Below are 23,125 nucleotides of genomic sequence, written 5' to 3'. Positions count from 1 at the left end.
TAATGGGAATGTGTGTTTTGACAATCTATGAATTGGGATGTGCCAGGCATCTATGAGTGATCAAGACAGGTGCATACAGGTAGGGCTCAGCCCCATATAGCCGATCCCCCACCTTTCTTTTCACTCATCTCCACCAGGCGGGGCTCCCAAATTTCAACGTAGAAGGTCTTGTTTTTCTCATACTCCTCATCATCAATTACTTTGATAGATATCATTTTGCTGCAACAGAGAAGAATAGAGATTCGAGAATAAGGGAGGAAGAAGAAAATGGGAAGACAGCAAATATACAGAAAGGACAAAGCTGTAAGAGGAAAGGAAAAAAATTACAGAAATTAAAGTATATTTTACAATGCCGTGAACCTAAGATAAAATTTTTCTATGATAATGTTTACAAAATTGCCTAACACCACAACTGTCTTTGTGAAGGCTACATTTGCATGAATAATGTAATCAAGTCTGCAAGAATATTGTTTGTTCTTTCATCCTAGGACATGTTGACACAATAAGTTGGTCAAGTTAGTCAAAAGCCAATTTAACTGACTTGGTTTGAGAATTGTACATTGATGAAAATCTTAGAATGGTATTAGAGATTTCTAGTTGCTTTAAGAACAAAGAATGGCTATTACGTTATTTAAAATAATCTAACCCTGATGGCCAATGCTAACCTATATCTTCATAGTGATAATTAAACTATAGGGCAAGAACTTTAAATCTGTGCTGCTCTAATATCAATAAATAAAATAAACCATCCTGTAATATCTTTATATCGCAAACTATTAGCTTTTTCAACTTTCTAGTTATAGAAATATGTCCCATATTTTCTGATTAATTGTATAATTATATCAAGTTAATTGCTAGTTTTTTATTTAAAAGGGAGAGCAACTAAGATTCAAAATGCTCATCTAAAAGCATTTTAGGTAACTTGAGATCCTTGCTTCAACCAAAGATGCTTCCAGGCAGACATTTACTGCACAAATGTCTCTTCTTACAGAGCATTTTATTAGGAATATATTACTTTTATTATTTTTCTTTTTAGATTAAAATGTGTTATGTTGGAAATAATATTGAATAGTTAGGCTTTGCCTGACAGCTCTACAACCTATTTGCTGGAAGCAAACCAAGTGCCTGCATGCCCAAAGATATCCACTTAAGAGGTTGGAATTTGATTTCCATGAGTCTCCCAATCATGTAAGTGCTCATGAGAGTGTACACCTGTCCCAAAATGCGGTGTTATCTTTTCTTAGAAGTAAATCCCCCAGTTATGAATGGAATTACTCCCAGGTAACTAGATACAAAATTCTGGTAAACACAGAAATACATGCAAACATACAGGCAGTTGAACCAATGAAGGAAAACCAGAAGAAAACCAGTGCTGAAAAGGAAGCTGAGTTTTACCCTTTATGGTAAAAGACCAAAGGATCTTTAGTGTCTGGAACCATATAGAAGAATGACAGTCTTCAAACTTGACTTCTCAACAAGACCAACAGAGCAGTAGAAGAGCCTACAGATCCAAAGCTATCTTACAGGATACCAACCTTTACTAAAAGCCTTATCTGTCCTCCTCCCTCAACACCCATTTGGTCCCATTCCTTTACCTACAGCTTTTCTAATTAGAATTAGCTTCTTGCAGCTATGAAATATCTTTTGTTTATTTTCTGAGTTATATATTTTTTATTTTTGTGGCCTTATGCAATACTACATCCAATTTATTTGCATCTGATTTTATTTACTGGTTGAAATGCTATTTGTCTTGGATTCTACATGTGTAAATGTGATTCTTTTAGTCTAAACAAATCAGTTCTGACACTTCACATTCAAATATTGTACATGAGGGTGCAGAAAGACACCTGTTATTATATGCCCCATAACTAAGACTGCTACTACCTGCAGATTTAATATCTGTTGTTTATATTTAATATTTGAAAAGTTTAGAGAAACAGAAAAGTTTGTATATGGAGCTGCATGTCTTAGCCATTACTACCTTGGATTGTAATGTATATCCCCAAGAAAATTAAAATATATACAGTGAGCAGTGCTGAAGAGAAATGATAGTGAATGGTTCTTCAATTTTAATACATTTGCTAAGGTTGGGAAAAATAAAACCCGTAAACACACCACAGATGAAAAGTTATCTTTGTTCCTTGAGAAAACTAGGTTTATTTGCTAGATTTGTACATCATGTTGAAATTGCAAAGGTTTAACATGTTAAGTCATTAAATTGATTTTACGGGAAACAAAAAGCAGTATCATTAATAAGTTAGAAAACCAAATACCTTTAAAAAAACAAGAATGGAAAACAAGACATTTCATTTGAAAATGCATGTGGGCGCGCGCGCGCACACACACACACACACACACACACACAGAGTATTTCAATGTTCAAATTCAATTCCCTCAAATCAATCAGTTTTGTCCATTCATCAACTGTTCTGTCACTTCCACAGAACTTTGGACTTTATATATACCAGGGTCTCCCCCCCCCCCTCCCATTTGCCAAGCTACTGTGGATCATGCCATGGCGTTATTTGGCAACATTCCAAAGTGTGTATATTAATAATTTCTTTCAGACCAACATGACATGGTATTTCATCATTCCAATTTCAGTCTATTTAGCTATTAACTTCTAAATTGCATACATACGAATATGCTTACATATGTGGGTGAAGCCAGATGAACGCTTATAAATACATTGTGAAAATGGGATTTACATCTTTTGATATAAAACAATCCCAGGTAAATTTGGGTGATTACCCAAAAACAGTGTAGTAGAGGAGAAGAGGATTGCTGATATATGTAATCTGATTTCAACATAATGATATTTAAAACTTATAATTCAGTTTGGACTACCGAAGAATGTACACTTATCTTCTATTGTCTCTTTCAGGTTCTACCTTCTTACTTGTTCTAGGGAAAGAGGCACTGCACAGTGATGTAACACATATTTTTTATACAGAAAATCCTATCATAATGTGAAAATATCTTATTTGAGACCTTCTAAAAGTATTCAAAGACAATATAAATAGCAGTGAGTTATACAAACCAATGGAGTGATTTGGTATAAGGCAGCTTTCTATGTTTGTCTTGTTAATACTTTAGAATCACTCCTGAACACTCCTTTGAACCAGGAATGCTAGTTTTCAGTTTTGTTTTGTTACAAATACACTTTGCACTGATTTCCATGTTGTGGTAACACACAGCAATGGAACAGCTTAGCCCAGCCTGAGAGTTATTGCAAATGATAGATGTTAGTGACCTTGCTTGATAAAATTCACCAAACTACAAAAGACAACTGGAAGCTGAAGTAAATAAAAGCTGCTGTTTCTAAACTCCTGAAGCTAGGCTAGGTTGTATTTAAGTAGGTGGACCCATAATATTAAGTAAAACTGCACAAAAGAACAGATGGATGATATCACATCTATCTACGAAATTTGGGCATTAAGTATTTTCTATTAAAAGTGTCCCCTATAAAAAGATAATCCTTTTCAACAAGCATCCATAGAATGCTGTGTATTCTCAGTTGGACTTTTCACACTTGGAAATGCCAAAGGATGTATTTTTCTTTTCCTAGCAACAGGAAAATGGCAAGAAAGAAAATTTGCAGAAAAACATCCCCCTCCATAAACAATGATTAATTTGATTCCTTTTCATCCAGGGAAGATTTCAGTCATCATTAAATCATTAGAGTTGCTTGATCTAATTTCTGAACTAGAGGCAGTTTATGGAGTGAGAAGTAGAAATAGGTGTTTTGATTTAGACTTCACAAAATCAGGAAGCAGACTCTTTGTCCTGACAAAAACCTTTTTATTAAGCTAATGTGAATTCCTTTCATTCACCTCAGTAAAGTCGGGGCAAACAGTCTTTCAAGGGTGAATTTACAACCACAGGCCTTATAAGGCTGGAAGAGCTGCCAGGACGACATCTTCCAAACGCAACACTGTACAAGAAAATACTTGGCAAGGAGTCTCTGAGAGTAACAAACAAATCTTCACACTAATTAAATGAACAAATTGTCTCTTGCAAACTCCACTCCTTTTGCTCCTCTTTATACCTTATGGGAGGGGCCATTCACTGTCCACCTGTGCCTTTACTCCTGAGTTGGCTCCTGTTCCTTAACTGTTCCCTTCTTCTGGCAGTTCTGCGCATGCACACATTGGTAACAGGCTCCCGATGTTCTGTACCACTGATCTCCGACTCTAATTGTGGGACGGCCCTGGCCCCATCTCTGCCTCAGATACAGAGCACTCATCAGAGCCTTCTCCAGACTCCAGGACTGGCCCATGTTCCTCCACAAACTTCTCATTGTCTGAGTCTGTGTGGATTATTAAATACTGATAAGAATCTGTAGGGTGCATCTATTACTTGTCTCTCTTAATCAGATGTACAATTTGATATTTGTGTCTCCAGTGGAATTCTTCAAAGAATTACTGACAGCTAGTCAGAATACATACAACACTATTTTGCCTAAATCAAATACTATCCTTTTCTTCAAAGGGATTTGGTGGGAAGAATTTTAGATGATGTTTGACGACAAATCTATAACTAATTTTTTAATGGTTCTTCTGGTAAGTGCTTATGGAAAAAGACTATAGATCAGTGGTAGATTAGATGTTTGGAAAGTTTCGATGCCTGACAATTCCAAGTCATGTTGGAAAGTCCAGGGAAGAGTTTTCTTTTTGCATTGCTGTTTTTCGTTATAATCTGAACAAGCAGTATCCACAGGAGGAGAAGAATAAGCAGCAACGTTGTGATCTTATAGTCTTTAAAAAAAATAGGGCAACTCTAACCCTAATCCTGGACTGAAAATATTCCTACTGTGAAAATTTAGGAAAATAAAATTAATAAAAGTTTGAAAAAATGCTTTAATACCTCATTATAACTAGCCAGTGAGATAATATTACAAAGTATTACAGATCTTATTAATAAATATTTTATTTTGTAATTTGCTAATTAATTTTATTTTTAACATCATAATTAACTGTGCAAGAATTCTACAGTTGGTGCATGCTATTATTTTATTAAAAAACTGAGAAGTACACAACATGCACATATACTGATGTACAATCAAAGATGACATATCTTCTTGACAGAAATGACAAAATGCAGCTATATTCAGAGGAAAAGAAGTATTGGGGAAAGAACATCCTATTATCCACAATCCATATACACCAAGCACGTTACTGAATTTTGTTTCCAGGCAACTGCATATTGTTAATTAGGAACAATAAGAGAAAAACTAAGCTACCATTGTCTCATACTTTTTCCAGACCATAAAATGATGTTTTTATAGGAAAGTACAAAATGTGTAATATTCTTCTTCCATTATCATTATGAAGCTACCAATAGTACCTCAGTACAAAATATTTGTGACAGTGGCTTGCCTCGAAAGCCAACATAATATTCCGCCATAATTTTTCAGTGTCATTATTTGAGATGGTCTTGTACAATCTTTCTTAACCCATTGATTTCCAGATTTGGTGGACAGCAATTCTCATGATATATCAAACAATATAGCCACAGTGGCTGGAAATGATCACAAAATATATTTAGAAAGCACTAAATTGAACAAGCCGGGATTTTGGAGGGGCGGGGGAGAGATAGAGAGATCCTTGATTCATTTCTTCTGGAATAGTTGGATATCCTCTTTTGACTCAAAAGTTCTTGTAGATGTTGATGGTGCTTCAAAAACTCATCTGACTAGAACCAAACGGAACTGTACTAAACATTATAGGAAATTAGACTTTCCTTTGAGAATTTGTGTAATGGTATAAAAGAGGATTTAGATGCTACTGCTTCACATGGTATACTATTCATACGAAACAGTCCATCATTCAGATATTTTCCCCTATGCCATTGAAAACAGAGCAGATAGTGAGTGAAAAGATTAGGGTTCTGTTTATAGCTGTGCAGTGTTTTTTCAACCACTATCACCAGCTTTGACCCAAAGATGTTTTTTTCAAGGCAACTGGACTTAATGGTTTTTCTTTGAAGATATTTTGCTTCTCATCCGAGAAGCTTCTTCAGCTTTTCTCAAATGAGAAGTGAAACCTCTTCAAAGAAAAATCAGAAAATCCAGTTGCCTCTTAAAAAAAGCACCTTTGGGACAACCATGACCTGGATGACTGAGAACCTCCATAGAGATCACCAGCTTTGTTCTTCAAATTTAAAAAGGAAAGTCATAATAGATACTTAATTCTTTATTATTGAGATTAATATATGAAGCTCCCTCTATTTTATCCTTAAAAGCTCAGTTGCATTTCCTAAAAGAAGTTAGATGAGAAAGAAATCAAGAAATTTTCTGTGTCAACATTTTGACTACAATATGTAATTTACAGCAGAGGAAGGCCAAGTTGATTCATTCCTGCTGAGTTTTAATTGAATGGGAAAAGTTGTTTGTTTTGTTAGGATTTTGATGGCCTTTGGTGAATTTCAATATTGTTTGAGTTTATTTTAAGCAATGGTTTATTTTGAATTTCTTAGAATTCATATCTGTATTATGTTTAAATTATCATGACAAAGGTTCAGGGAACAGAAAAACAATTTATGAATATTTTAAATACATTTTTACTTCACATTGCTTTTATAGAAGAAGCTGTCTGTTGTTCACTTCATGAACAAAATACTTGTTTCTCTACTCTACTATATGATGGTAATGCATATACATCTGACCTAAAATTCAATTCAGTGAGCACATTCTTACTACATGCTAGGCCATAAACTTGCCTAACTACAAACAGAAATTTGTTTGTTTGTTTATTTATTTACTCATTCATTCATTCATTCAATTTTATCCATGCAGCCTCCAGCAAATATGCTAATGTGTTTTCTGAATTCACATATTGGAATTAAATTTGCTGAGAATGGAAACAACATAAGATCATGATGCTTCTGACAACTTCTTTTCTTATTTTTACTTGCAGGATCATAGCTATCTTGTGTTGCAAAGATGAAGATCAATCCTTTTCACTGAGTCCAATAATTTTAAATTAATAGCCTATGCATTAAGTGATGAATTCACAAAAACATGGAATAGCAAGAACCAAGATGAAAGAAATTCCTTTTTTGGCCATTGCTCTATTTTTTATTTATGGATAGACTATATTTTTATTATTTGCTAAACCAAATCACAAAGATTGGCGTGCTGGACAAACAAATTGGTAAGTCAATATAAATTTCAAAAACAACTATTAAGGGAATTATTTTCTACTCTCTTTTTTCCCCTTGGGAGTGGGGTATCCTCTCAAGTCAAGACAATCTGATCAATATAACCAGATGTGGATGAAGCTATCAGTGTATTTATCCAGTGTCTAAATTGTAACAAGTTGTTAGGCATCTGTTAGATCTAATAATTGAAAGCTGAACCAGATGAGATGAAGTGGCTGTGACAGGAAGCAGTTAATGCTGGAGAGCTTATTTCATTTGCACTTTTTGTTCAAAGCAAGAAAACAAGGTGCGTCTTTACTCTACTATACTGAGATTATCATTTCTATATATACAGAATTATGAACCTCTATAGGACAAGTGAGCAGAACCATTGCCAATCAGGGTTTACACAGATTATTCCATTACATTGTAACGTAATTAAACTTTTAAGTAAGTGGCAATGGATTCATTGTTTAATACTTGACTTGTACATGTCTTCTCAATCCTTATTTCTGCACTTCAATGACATGGAGATGACGAAATGCTAGCATTTACAACTTACCCTTACTGCCTGTAGCTCAGAAATATTTGTGATATTGTAGCAGCCCAGTCATGTGTTTAAATATTTCATTACTAGCTTTTACTGTATTGCTCACATTTTAGGAAAGGTTCTTCTTCCCCCATTCCGCTTTTTACAAGTGATAACATCTGATAGACCTGAGGGTAGCAAAGGACTTTGGACTATAGGAGATTATAGGCAGAAGAGATATTTGGTATCTGAACATAAATATGCAATATCTTTCTATGCTTTTGTTTCCACCAGGTTGCTCAAAACACAACACATAGCAATGATCTATGTTTTACAAAAATTACAAGGTATCAGGGGTTCTATTTGACTGGCTTCTCAGAGCTAATACAGATATGGAGCTGTATTTCCATTCAAAGTGCTCCCACTTGAAAAGGTAAGTAGATTCCTATTTTAATTTTAGCTCTATAGATGTTCCCTCCAATGAAATGTTTCCGGTAACACAGATATAAACTGTTCTGGAAGACCAACTAATTCAGCCTCTAAGGAAGATGTGGACAATTTTCATTTATATATTTCCTTGAATAAATGGCATTTATTTCACCACTATTGCAAATGGCATTTCACCTACAGATGTAGTTTAGATTCAATTTTACCTAATTTATAATAGCACGGCAATTGTTTGACAGAACCCTTATTGCAACTTCTAAGGGAAATCCCTACAAAGGGATTTAAAAAGTACAGGCTATTTATGATATCATAATATTCTGTCTGGAGATAAACAGAGCACACCAACAGGGAAAAGGATGATTAAGCAAATGTTTTGCAACCCAGAAGTTGAATGTAAATATCACTGGCATCCACTTTATTTCTATCAGTGCCTATTTTTTCATGCACTCATCCTGTACACGTAAAAAAACCCATTTTTCTCCTTTTAGCCTTTTTTCTACATTTAAGGAACTTGAATGCTTAATGTAACTCAACTTACTTTTTAGTCAATAAATTTTACTTATGCCCAAAAGGCTCAAAGGCAAATTACAAATGTAATCTAAACTTACATTAGATAAAAGTTTAACAAATAAAATGTTTAATAAATATGACATAATATGTTTAAAGACTTATATCACTTATACTATATATACCACAAAAGGAACAGTCTCCTTTAAAACAGAACTGGAAAACAAAAGACCGAGAATAATTGATTATTCATGCATAATTCACAGAACATATTTGATGAATTGTTTTTGCTACCCAAAAAGGCATTCTATATTCACCAGGGAGGAGTCTTCCATCTGTTCAAACTACATTAGAATCTCTCTCAGGCATGTTTAACTCTCTTTAGTTATAAGAAATTATTTTAAATATTACCAATTTGCGTGAATGGAATTTAATTTGATTAGAGTTAATTTAAACTAAAAATGGGAAGGCTACATGTTACATGGCTGCCATGCTCTAATAAACTCTTTCATACTGCAAAGCAGATTTGAGGGAGAGGGAATGCGGAGGTAATAAAGATAATATACCATCTCCCATTGCCCCACTTTTCTCAAAATCCCTTTCCTCTCATTCCTCCTTCTCCTGGTGAATTTCTATTTGCAACTGCCTTGAGCACTTCAAGGAGTTGAAATAGATTTTTTAATAGGGAAATAATTTTTTCCTATCACATATTTCAGGAACAACCCCTCCTATTTCACAAACTCTTTCAGCACAGAAGGCACCACAAATGAAAGAATTCTATACCAACAAACCCTCAATTTTCTCAAGCTGAAATCTAAACTGTGTGTATTGTCTAAGAAAGGACTGTATGTTTTGAGACAACTAATCTGCTCCAATTGCTCAGTAAAGTTTAACGGAGTTCAACATGCCCATCAATCAAAATTACTTCCCAGGGTTATTTTTATAAGGGCTTTGATGTTTCCATGTTTCTGCTCTGCCAAGCCAAGAACTCATAACAAAATGGGCACAATTTGCTTTTTTGTTTCCAGAGCTATTCAGAGCAAACATTTCCTTTACCCCACACTTGAAGACCACAACTGGATAGCCACACTTAAAGAAAATCATTTCATCAATCCACTACTTCCATCTAGAGCAGTGGTTCTCAACCTGTAGGACGGGACCCCTTTGGGGGTCGAACGACCCTTTCACAGGGGTTGCCTAAGACCATTGGAAAACACATATTGTCAAAAAAATATAGAAAACATAAAATAATCTTATGGTTGGGGGTCACCACAACATGAGAAACTGTATTAAAGGGTTGTGGCATTAAGAAGGTTGAGAACCGCTGATCTAGAGACTAATCTGTAACTGTCATCTTCATTAACTATTATTTCTCCCGTCTTCCTCAACTCAGTAATTTTTATTTATATCCAAAAGAAAAGATCTAAAAATTTGAAACTACAAAGCTTGATCTGTTTAATCTGGTCGAGCTTTTGAAACATTTTTAGTTTTTTCTTCATAATCAAGTTATATAAGATTATTTTTAAAAGTTAAATATATTACAATGATCTAATTATTCATGTTTCTGTGCATATTACATTGAAGTATGTTGCAGGTTGTCCTGAGTCATTGAGACTGGAACAAGTGTCTCTAGAAGTACTTGCAAACATTCATACAATTTCACTGATGGTATGGCAGAGCAGGGACAACAAACTAATTCTCGGCCATATGCATCCCACAATCTCATTCCATATATTTGTTCTATACCATGAAAAAAATGCATGTTTTAAATCTTGAATTTCATTTTCTGCATTTCTGAAATTTCCTTCCGATCCTCAAATGGATTGTCCACAACTCTCCTCTTTATTATTTTTTAATATAACATCTAGCTCAAATATACATTCAATAAAGTACCTTTATATTTGATCTTGTGGCCATTGCTTTATTGAGACCCTTAGAATTATATACTTTTACTTCTTGTACTGGGTGTAAGCAAGCAGCAAAGGTTATCCAAGTTTGAGGGTTAAGTTTTATCATATGCCAATGTTTAAAAGGAACACTGCCTTCAAGGTGACCTTTACTTCTGGTGACAGCATTTATTTATTTGAGAAATTTATATGGCTGCCAGCTCACAAATAAGTAACATTAAAAATCACAATATAAAAAACCCAGAGCCATTCCCCCCACCCACATGGCAGCAGCAATTCATTCAAGAAATCCATGCAATTTATTGAACAATATTATAGTGGGGAATTGTCACTGTTTTCTGCCAAGGTCCTTTCCTGACTTTCCAGTGTGGAATACTGAGTATTAACCAGGGCAGACTATCAGTAACAATAATATTACAACAGAGCTGGAAGAGACCTTAGAGGTTTTCTAGTCAAGCCCACTGCTCAAGCAGGAGATCCCATCAGTTATGGCTAACCTTTTTTGGAAAAAAAGGGTGTGCCAAAAGCAGGGGGTGCACGGAGGGGTCGTGCACAGGTGTGCCACACCCATAATGCTATGTGCGCAACCCCAGCATGCATGCACACGCGACTAATACTTATTAGTGTTATGCTATGGTTATAAATAGTATTGAAAAAATATTGAACAAAATAAATTGAACAATAATTGAAATACATAGCTATATTGATTGGTAGTGAGCAACTTATGTTTTCACTGCTGGGTCTTATTAAAAGGTTACTTGCAAAAGGATAATTTCAAGCTAAAACATGTACATTTCCTGTACCATTGCCCGTACCAACTATTTTGAATTGTTTGCTCTTTTATCAACCAATGGAACATTTTGTTTATCTGACTATAAAAACTGAAAGCAAGATCTCAATTTGGACAAAGGACTTTGTTTTGTACTGTTTGGGTTCACTGAGAATACATGTTTGTGCTTAAGTTTATGGTAATCTCCATTGTTTATATACTGTAGTTTCAATTAAAATAATTCTACAATCTTAATTTGTTAAGATTTCATTCCAACCTAGAAGTCACATAAGTGAAGCTATCCTTGCCTATTTTTTTCTCAATATTACATACTACCTCACCAACAATAGTAAATGCCAGTATATCTGTTTCCTATTATTAGATATAAAGCGCAAAGAGAAAATGTGCTATTCAAAATTACATACCAGAGGAGAGTCCTATTTACTAAATATATTTAAAAGTTGGTACAAAAATTTTTTGCAAGTAAAAAATATTGTTTTCTGATGCCACCCACTGCCCTCCCACTTTTGAAATTATTGGACGTGAGCCAAAGGCTTGTTGCAACAGAGAGTCAGTGGAAAATTGAATAGTAGCACCATTTTAACACAAAAATGCCTATCTCAGTATGTACTTTTGAGTATAAATGAACAGCTGACAGATATCCTGAACAATAAATAAGGCTGTCAAAATTTAACCCAGAAAGTACAGAATTCAAGATTAAAAGAGAATGGAGCAAAGAGAAAATGCATTTGCTTATTTGGATTTTTTTTACAAGACATTTTCAAATCTCAGCAAAAGTTTTGAAGTCTTTTTCCGGAAGAAAATGCCAGAATAAAACGGGACATTAATTTTGCTAGGGTAGAAAAAATGGCTTTGCTTCCCAGACTGGCTGATACCAGGCTTTTTCATAATCAAACTGTTTTTTTTTATTATCTGTCGGCATAATGTATATGAGACATGATTGCGGCGTTGTTCGCCACACTGGTGGGCTGCTCATGTGTCCTTGCCTAATCAAAAGGAAAACACCAGACGAAATTCCTTGGGATGAGCAAAAGCCTCGAAGGATCCTCGAAGGGCTCTTTTATTAGAAAAAGTTAGTTACAGCGTCATAATCACACATGGCACAAGTAAGCTAATGAAAAGTTCACAGCATTCCAGAAATAAACCAATAGAAAGTCACATCATGGCAAAGGGTGGGCAAAGGGGGGCAAAAGGGGGAACAGAAGATTTCAAGCTGCATGGCATTGGGAGGGGGAGAGAGGAAACAGAAAGCTATAGCACAGCATAGGGGGGGAGGAAGGGCATGTGTGGGAGTAGGCTCACACAGTTCTTGTTACAAAAGGCTGCATAGTGAGTTATGACCGTTAGGCAATGTTTTTGCATCCCTGTGTATGTGTGTTTCAGACAGCCGAAGCTGTCCTGCACGCAAACATCCAGAATGAATTCCAGCACATGATGACAACCTCTTTAATTTCACAACATATATAGACAGACTTAACCATAGTTTCAATTGGAAAAATGTGGCTATCCTAGACCAAGCCAAAAATGCTACGGCTGTGATGGCGAACCTATGGCACACGTGCCAGAGTTGGCATGCAGAGCCCTCTCTGTGTGAACGTGTGCCATCGCCAGCTGCTGTTCTGGTTTTCGGTGCACACATGTGCACCAGCCAGCTGGTCTTCGAGCATGCCAGAATGCCGAAAGCCCGAAGACCAGCTGGCTGATGCATATGCACCAAAGATTAGCTGGCCGGCGTGCACCAGTCAGGTATTTCTAGAAGCCTGGCACTCTGACAAATTAGTCATCAATAGACACGTACACATTAACAATATCTATAGACTATACAAAAAGACAATCAGCTAGCCAAAAAAGGGAACAAAAAGACCTAAGCACCTCCCCATCTGCAATCAGCACCCAGATCAGCATAGTTTTGTTCTAAGATTAACATCAGACCAACAATCAAATAAACAATATTCCAATTGAGAAAGTGCCAAAGAAGTCAACAGCAAACAGTTCAACCAAAGAATCTCTAAGATTAGAATCGCTGAACTGCAGATAACAGCCAGCTGAAGTGGCCTGCAGTACTGCACCCTAACCACTGCGCCACCTCGGCTCTTTTTGATGATTATGACCAAACAGAGAAAGTTTCACACATATTAGAAGACACCATGGAATGGAATGGAATGGAATTTATTATTTATAATACGCCGTTCTCCAGGAGGACTCAGGGAGGCGAACAATCCAAAAAGGGAAAGGGAAACATCAAAACGAAATACAAATAATAAAACTAAGCAACAGTCGCACAACCATACATGTTGAGAGGGGAGGGAACTCATTACCCCCAGGCCTGCCGGCAAAGCCAGGTTTTGACGGCTTTTCGGAAGGCCTGGAGAGAGGTGAGGGTCAGAATCCCTGCGGGGAGTTCATTCCAAAGGGCCGGAGCTGCCACAGAGAAGGCCCTCCCCCGGGTAGTAGCCAGATGGCATTGGCTGGTAGATGGAACCCGGAGGAGGCCAACCCTGTGAGATCTAATGGGTCTGTGGGAGGTAATTGGCAGCAGGCGGTCTCTCAAGTACCCAGATCCAATGAAAATGTATCTGATGGGAAGCAAAACTGATCCTTTTGCCTTAAATTGTCTTCTGCAATCCTCCAGCTAGTTACAGTGGAAGTTACAGTGGAAGTTATAATCCAACCTATCTGAGACAACCTAGATCATCAAAGTTGGACTAATGTATAAAGGCAGGTGAAAGAGTTTGGATGGATCAGTGAAGAAATGGAACTCGCAGACAAGAAAGATGTTTTATACATTCTCCTTAATATATTCAGATAGAAGAAATATTCAGATTCACATTTATTTGTTCTTAGTTTGTCTTTGGCTTTGCATTTTCTGTCTACTCTCTTGCTGCAGTAGTAATGATCAACCACATCTATAATTAAGCTGAAAGGAAAGGTGCAGATTGTTAACTTGTAATTATATTCAAATATATTCCAATGACTTCAGGAAGAAAGGTAAATCTAATCTGCCTGAATCCTCTTTCACTTCTGTTAACCATAGGAACACATTCTGGTGATTATACTGTGCCAACATGGACATGATTTGTGGATGCTGATGATGCAATGATTTTACTAGGGGATTTGGGATTTCATCTTATCTAACCTTTTCCCCTCAACTAAGTCGTAAATAGGTGCAGTTGTGAGCTGATAAATGTGGAACAATCAGCTCTGCTGACTTCATATTCTGATGCTAGCCATCAAACAACTAATCCAGCATACTAGGTATTGTAGTTTAGCTCAGATTGCAATATTTCAGAAAATTTAACAATTGGCACTCACAAATGGAGCTCCTTGAAAAGAGCATGAGGTGAATCACACGTGGATAAGAAATTGCAGGTGTAGAAAATAGATTTTGGAAGTTGATGTGCTGTCATTTTGCATAAACTCCCTAAGAAATCCAATATTTATTATTTTGCCCTCCTTGTTCCTTACTATACATTCATGGATAATCTGGGCTCACTCATATGAGTAATTCGAGAAAAAAATATTTATGAGAAGTTGTAAGGAAAACAATATAATCGAAAGTTTAGAAAAAGCTGATGCACCTACCAGAGCAACTGGTATTTGTAGTTTGAAACTGGAAAATAGAAAGTATTCAATGCATCCTGAATAGGCTCCCTTCCTCTTTATTATAGATCTATGGCCAAGCTTTCTGGTCCTCACCAATACAAGCCTTCAGTGAATATGACTGACATTTTTTCCTGGCGTGCCTTGCCTTTCAAATCCTGTCATTACTGAGCAATATAATCAACTGTGACAATTTATTTTCCACAGCTCATTGGTTCAAAAAGTATTTCTGGGACATTTAGTTTATTGTACTGTCATAACTGAAAATTATTTGACACCTGCAAATTTGGGAAATGAAGGCATAAAAATATAACAATTGTAGTATTTAATTTGCCAATCAGACAGTTTTTATTCAGCACTAAACCTATATTTTACTACCTTGACTCAACATTAAGTTTAATCTTGAACAGCAACTAGTCCTTCTGAAAATGAATCACTCTGCTGGATGATTACAGTTGCAAAATTCAGTCAAGAAAGAAGCAGATGGGCAAAAAAGAAGTCAGTAATTAATCTAAATTTTCCTTTTCTTGTATAACTCACTGAAAGAAAGGAGTGCCGAAAATTTGAAGCTGTTTGTCATGTATGAAAATATGATTGGACTATAAAATGATACCATTTCCGGGCCAAGGCTATTATGTTCAGAAATAAAATAACATGAAGGATAACATGAGGCTGTGGACAATTTAAAATAAGTCGATTCTTGGAGGCAACGTACCCACAGAGTCTGATGCTGTCATCAAAATAATGAAACCAGAATTATGCCAAAATGATGTAAACTCCACTCTTTTTGCATGTGCATGCAAAGATTTTATTATTATAGCCTATCTCAATAAAATATACTTCTAGTCTTCCCATGGAGTTTATTGGTTTGATCTATCTACTGGGACCGACAGTTGCCTGAAGCTTTCTCTCCTCTCTTTCTTTTACTCCAGTATATCGAAGTGACTGCCTGAATCATTTCCAAATATTATATTGCTTTACGGGACTTAAATAATATTTTAGCCTTCTCTGCTTATGTAACAGTTCTTGCATATTTTAATCAAGGTCATCTCCTTTACTCTCTAAACTGGGGCCTGTGGGATCATAGGCCACTAGAAACAAAATTCCCTGCCAAGAAGGCTACATAAGTACAAGAATTCTTTCAGATATGTTTCTAATTCCATGCATTAAGTAAGGGCAATTTAAACAATTTGCAAGATTGAACACTTGGTTAACTTATAGAGCCGAGGTGGTGCAGTGGTTAAATGCAGCACTGCAGGGTAATTCAGCTGACTGCAGTTCTGCAGTTCGGCTGTTCAAATCTCACCGGCTCAGGGTTGACTCAGCCTTCCATCCTTCCGAGGTGGGTAAAATGAGGACCAGGATTGTTGTTGGGGGCAATATGCTGACTCTGTAAACCGCTTAGAGAGGGCTGAAAGCCCTATGAAGCGGTATATAAGCCTAACTGCTAACTCATTTTAAAAGAAAAAAAATAGACTTTCCTTTTGTTCACAATCTCTTGATTTTATATGTTTTCTGTATCAAAGATGAAAAGAAAAAAGATGTTTAATACAGAAATTTAAAAGACACAAAAACATGATTTAGTTCTGAGCTAGGATGCTTTGTGTGTGTATGTGTGTGTGTGTGTATGTGTGTGTGTGTGTATATGTATGTATGTGTGTGTGTGTGTGTGTATATATATATATTCTTTAAATCTGTTTTCCAAATTTTCTTTTGAGCATTTTTATTCTTTCCACTCTCAGAGGAAACACTTTAATCATACAGTTATTAAAACACATCTTAATAAAACATATTTTGATCAATTATTTTCACAGAAAATCCATTTTTTTAAAAAAAATCTTATTTCCTCTATTGCTTAAAATGTATCCTTTAATAATGAAATATTTAATAAAATAATCATATTTAATAAATACCATAGTATTTAATAAATTAGTGAGGTTATTGAACATTTAATTGCCAATATTAAAATATCCTTCTGCATCACTTATTTCTTTATTATATAAATTTTTAATTATAAACTACAAATGCTTGTAATGTTGATTGGATTTAGTACCCTTCTAGCAGATTTTGAATTTCTACTTATAATAAAATCCACCATCTCTCTTCCACATAAAAATTCTCTCATAGAGGTTCTGTGGGGTGAGGGTGGGGAATAGAACCTTCCATTTTGAAATTGCCCAATAATGATATTGTTCTCAGGAGGACATATAAGGTCATTTTCTTTCTGGGAGATAATTAAAGGTGACAAAATTACACATTGAAAAGGTCATTATTTTCATACATCAGAAAAAATGTTAATATAATTGAGAGAACCTTTTAATGAACTTATAAAAATACATCATACATAGAAAATGAAAAGAAAATGAAATAGGGGGAAATTTTCCCAAAAGAAAAACAAAACAACCAACCAACAACTTTACAGGGCACTTCTGAATGAGACTTAGTGAAAACATCAAACAAGAGACCCCCATCAAGTCAAAGTGGTACATTATCCTCTTAAAAAATGTAAAAAAGAGAAATCTTAAATTGCTCTCTGCAGATTCTAGATTGGGGTCCCCAAGTCTGTGGACCACCACTGGGCCACAGTATGCCAGAAACTGGGTCATGCAAACAAGTGAAGCCTCATCCACAGGATGCAGGCAGCATTTGAAACCATGCCTTTCTGCTCTGCAGAAAAACCTCTCTCCACGGAAGTGGTTCTTAGTGGCCAAAAGGTTGGTGGCTGCTGTTCTAGATCAAAAGCCTTCATACCAGAATCCTGGGATAAGCATAAAATAACTTAAAAAAATAAATAAAATATGTTTAAAGAGTCACTTTAAGAGACTGAAAATAGAAGGTTTGTGACTACATGCATGGGCTCTCTCCCTCTCCCTCCCTCTCTCTCACACACATACCTACTAATCCTATTAACCACGTATCCTGAAGTACCTCAACATTGAAATCTAAATTAATCCCCGGCAAATAATATTAGTGTTGATATTACAACTCTATGTCATTCTTAATTAAGTTAATTAATGGGGATTCAGACTCCAATAATATAAATGTATTGTATTTTTGTTGTATTACATGTATAACCACTCATATTAAGTAGGGTTTCTCAGATTTAACTTTCAATAACGTGCCACAGAAGTTAAAACTGTGTTGAAAGTAAATAAAGATGTTCATGGTAAAGAGATCCTTGTGCAGGGTCCATTTCATACAATGTTTAACCATTCCTGCAATGTTGAGCAAGTTTAATTCCTAGATGTCTAAGTGGAGACATTTGTAAATTGGATGCTTCTTCTTCTTCTTTTTTTTTTGCAACCAAACTGCAAGATTGAAATTAAAATAGCTCACCCTGTGGATTTTTATACATATGCAGTACAGAAACCCAGTCCTTTTATTGTGATTTTTTAAAGAATTACATTATAAGATTATAGCCTTAGTTTATGTTAGCAACCAGTTTCTTGGAATGGAATATAATGATTCTATTACAATGGAATGATTTTTCCAGATCTGCCTCTACAAATGATTCAAAAGTTAGTAAAGCTTTTTATCAGCAAAACAAAGAGATTCTACAAATATTAATGTGGACAAGTGAATTTTGTGATGTTTCTGTTTGCTAAGCAAAAAATTGAAGAGGAAAGATTCCATTCAGACTTTTATTACTTTAGCTTTAGGCCAGTTTTTTGCAAACTTGGCAACTTTAAGATGTGTGGACTGGGTGGGGAAATTTTGGGAATTGAAGTCGACATCTTGAAGCTGCCAAGTTTGAAAAACATTGCTCTAGGCCAATGTACCATAAAGCTCACACAATACCTGAAAGAAAGCAGAGATAGTTAAAGGAGAAGAAATCAATTATACAAAGAACTGTTTCCTCCCTCCAGGTTTAAAAATACTGCTTAAACACTTAATTAAAAAAGAAGAAAAGTAAACTTTTATTAGATGGAAGGCAAATCTAATCAAGGATACTATCATAAATTCCTTTTTACAAAACTCTCCAGGAAAACAACCAAGTCATATATGTGATAAACTTATCAACAGTTAAAATAACACTCTAAAGGATTAGATACTCGAAAACTGGGAAAGGATATGCTACGTGTTGCCTCATAATGGGACTTTTCTATATGTGAAATACAAACTCTAAAGACATAGAACATACATTTAAAAATTTTATTTTCAAAAATTCTGAACAATCTTTTTAGAATGAATTTATTATTATTTTTTTGGAATCTGTAAAAAATACTGTGGGGGTAAGACACCCCTAACACCCCTCGGGGTGTCTGTTCTGTTAAGATGTAATGCTTGTGCACAATTTGGAGGTCTTCTTGGACTCTCAGTTCCCATACAAAGAGCAGGTGGAAACCGTGGCCAAGGAAGCTTTTGCACAAGTACTAGTTATGCCCTTTCCTAGACTTGGAGGTCCTATGAAATTTGAAAGTGGTGCTGGATCTTGAATGGCTTTTTTGTGTGAAGGCACAGACTAGATAGGGTTTTAGCTTAGGATGCCTACTGCAAATCATTCTGAAGAATATAGACCAGACATCAATTAGGTACACAATAATTATTTCCAAGTTAGATATTTGTAATGCTTTTAAAAGGTAATCCAGGAACCTCATGTAATGCAATATTCAGCAGCCAGAATGTTCAAGAGGCCTAAGGCTTCTCATATCAGATTTGATTAATTTTTAGGGTAACTATCTGTCCATATCTTGAATGATTTGAGATTATGCCAAAAACTGCTTGGTTCTGAATCTGAACAGATTAAACAGGACTTTAAGATCAGTTTAATAGTGTCTATGTGCGGCTCCAGTACCAAGCTGACAATAAAGACATATTGCTTTAGTTCTACATTGTTGACCTTCTTACATTACAGTTTTTGGATGAAAACCATAGCTATGCCATACAGAGATGAATTGATGGCCAGAAACTTTGCTTTACCAGGAACACAGTTAAGAGCATTTCTGTCATCATTTATTTTATGGTTTTGTGAGATGGGTGGCTATATAAAAATGCTAATTAAATACTTGAAATTTAAAAACCTCGAACACATACAGTACAGGGTTGATTAGAGATACCAGATGTGGCTGACAAAATCCATGCAACCACTAGATGTCAGCAAAGAAATACTGAAATACTTTGCTGCCACAGGTCTATGGAGATTCTCAGGCAACCATCTCGTGGTTGTCCCAAAGCTGCTTTTTCAAGAGGCCCCTGGATTTTCTTTGAAGACGTTTCACTTCTCATCCAAGAAGCTTCTTCAGCTCTGACTGGAGGGTTGGAATTCTTCCATTGCCCACCCTCATTCTTCCATTGCCCACCCTCAGTCAGAGCTGAAGAAGCTTCTTGAATGAGAAGCAAAACATCTTCAAAGAAAAACCAGAAATTTTGCTGCCACATAGTTGTTAGGAGTTAGCAGCGAGATTTGGTAATCATAAGTTTGATTAAACAATAAAGCAAACTATATGTGGCCACTATGTTTTATAGATAAAGTTTAAATACATTTTTCTTTCTTTTTTGATATCAAAAGATACCGATTTACTAAACCAGATGTAGTTCCTTCCATCACACTTTATTGGACCAGGAATCTATATTTAAACTAGGACACTTGTTTATCAAATGTAGGGAATAAAACACTGTGCAGTAACATTTTTATAAGGGATTTGAGTAATGTTTCTTAATATTTGAAGTATTCTTTTTCTGATTATTCCTTGAAAAAGGTCTGGAAGGCAAGGTAAACTGTGGTTATGCTATTAATAAATTGCAATAATGTATCAATGGTATGCATTTTAAAAATACTTTGGAATTAGTAGTTCAGCATAAAAAATAAGATTTTAAAAGATTGATATATCAAAGAACAAATGCAATTTATACATCACACTAGAAAAATGTAAAACAAAGCAAACTGCAGCAAATGTAACAGTTTAACTCAAATAGCCTTGAAATAAGAGCAACCAGATGTAAAGAATTAAGTCTCATTACTTTCCTATGCCACAAGCTTGAAATTCTAAAATGAAACTAAAACCTGCAGGCTCTAAAAGTGGTTGAACAAGAGAATTAAACCAGTTTGCACCTCCCTGACAAGAACTTACGGAACAATTTGAAACCAAGATCTTGCTAACAGACCCTGTGACAATTTCAGTTTATGGTCTTCAACTAGTGCAGAACATGCAAGTATAATATCTCTATTTTTCTGGCAGAAATCATCAGGGAAAATGACATGCTGTATGCAGCCATAGTATAGTAGCCCAGCAAAAGATTGATTTTTCTAATTAACATATTAATAATGAACTTATTCTTCAATTTATGTTGACTAGTTTTCGAGAAGGAGGAAAGATGAATATCAAAGTTTGAAGAATATTAAGAAAAACTTAAGAGGAAATGTCTCTCTCATTCCAAACAGGTGAATGAAAATGCTAACGAGCCATTGAGAGGAGAAAAAAGCAAGAAAGGGTGGGAAACAAAATAAAGTATCATGGGAGAGTGTCAGAGGTGGTATTCAGCAGGTTTTGACCACTTCTGGAGAACCAGTAGCGGAAATTTTGAGTAGTTCGGAGAACTGGCAAATACCACCTCTGACTAGCCCCGCACCCATCCATTCTCTGCCTCCCAAATTCCAGCTGATCAGGAGATAATGGAGATTTTGCAGTATCCTTCCCCTGGAGTTGGGAGGGAATGGAGATTTTACAGTATCCTTCCCCTGTCACACCCACCAAGCCACACCATGCCACACCCACAGAATCAGTAGTAAAAAAATTTGAATCCCACCACTGGAGAGCAATGTTCCCTCTAATTTTTTTCTAGTGTGTATGAAAAAGTATAGTGTTTGAGCGGCACATTTTCATGCCTGAGCACCTGAATTTTTTTCACAGATGTCACCCACGACAACAACGAAATCAGTGTTATTTGAAACTCAAAGTTATGTTTATTCAAGGTACCCGCTTAATTAAAGGTGTTATATAATATCAATAACACTTATAATACTGCAAGTCTGCAATATTAAAATACTTGTATAGTACTTACAGTAAGGTACACTGTTATTCACTGAAAGTCTGGAAACAGTACCAATTCCCAATCTAATGGCAGCAAATTCTACCATGTAAATATCCATTAAGTAAAGAAATCTCCCTATACAGGTAGTCCTCAATCTACGACCATAATTGAGCCCAAAGTTTCTACTGCTAAGTGAGACATTTCTTAAGTAAGTTTTGCCCCATTTACCTTTCTTGCTACAGTTAAGTGAATCACTGTGGTTAAATCAGTAACCTGGTTGTTAAGTCAATCTGACTTTCCCACTGACTTTGCTTGGCAGAAGGTTGCAAAAGGTGACTACATAACCTCAGGACACTGCAACCTTCATAAATACGAGGCAGTTGCCAAACATCCAAATTTTGATCATGTGGCCATGGGGAGCTGCAATGGTCATAAGTGTAAAGAACAGCTGTAAGTAACTTTTTTCAGTGCTGATGTAACTTCACTCAATAAGTGAACTGTTGTAAGTTGAGGACTACTTGTATTCAAGTTCAATGGATGACTCTCTAAGGGAAAAGGATCAAAACTTCCCTCTATCCACATTTTCCATACTATGAATTATATGCTTTATACTTTTCCCCTTACTATCCAATAGTCTGCAGTGATATTAGCAAGTTATGAATAAATTACCAATTGATGTAGATTAGCAATTGGGGTATATAAAGAAACAAACCTATTATTTATTGAGTTGCATGTATACAATATTTATATATCGTCTGGCTATATATTTACCCATGAACATGTATATATCCATGAAGCCGCTTGTGCTTTTGCTTTATTTAGTGATACATACACACACACACACACACACACACACACACACACACACACACACACACACAAAATACAATAGCAGAGTTGGAAGGGACCTTGGAGGTCTTCTAGTCCAACCCTCTGCCTAGGCAGGAAACCCTCTACCGTTTCAGACAAATGGCTATCCAACATCTTCTTAAAGACTTCCAGTGTTGGGGCAGTGTTGTTCTAACTGTCAGGAAATTTCTCCTCAGTTCTAAGTTTCTTCTCTCCTTGATTAGTTTCCACCCATTGCTTCTTGTTCTACCCTCAGGTGCCTTGGAAAATAGTTTGACTCCCTCTTCTTTGTGGCAACCCCTGAGATATTGGAACACTGCTATCATGTCTCCCTTAGTCCTTCTTTTTGTTAAACTAGACATACCCAGTTCCTGCAACCGTTCT

General features: G+C 35.8%; 1 protein-coding gene across 1 annotated transcript in view; it reads right to left on the bottom strand.

The window, feature by feature from the left end:
• SLC8A1 (solute carrier family 8 member A1) overlaps positions 1 to 23,125 on the bottom strand; it is a 224,081-nt gene that overhangs the window by 43,718 nt on the left and 157,238 nt on the right.

This window comes from Thamnophis elegans, chromosome 4 (assembly GCF_009769535.1).
Source record: "Thamnophis elegans isolate rThaEle1 chromosome 4, rThaEle1.pri, whole genome shotgun sequence".
Taxonomy (NCBI): domain Eukaryota; kingdom Metazoa; phylum Chordata; class Lepidosauria; order Squamata; family Colubridae; genus Thamnophis; species Thamnophis elegans.
The sequence above is the reverse complement of the archived record's forward strand: the minus strand, read 5'-3'. Positions and strand labels throughout refer to the sequence as shown.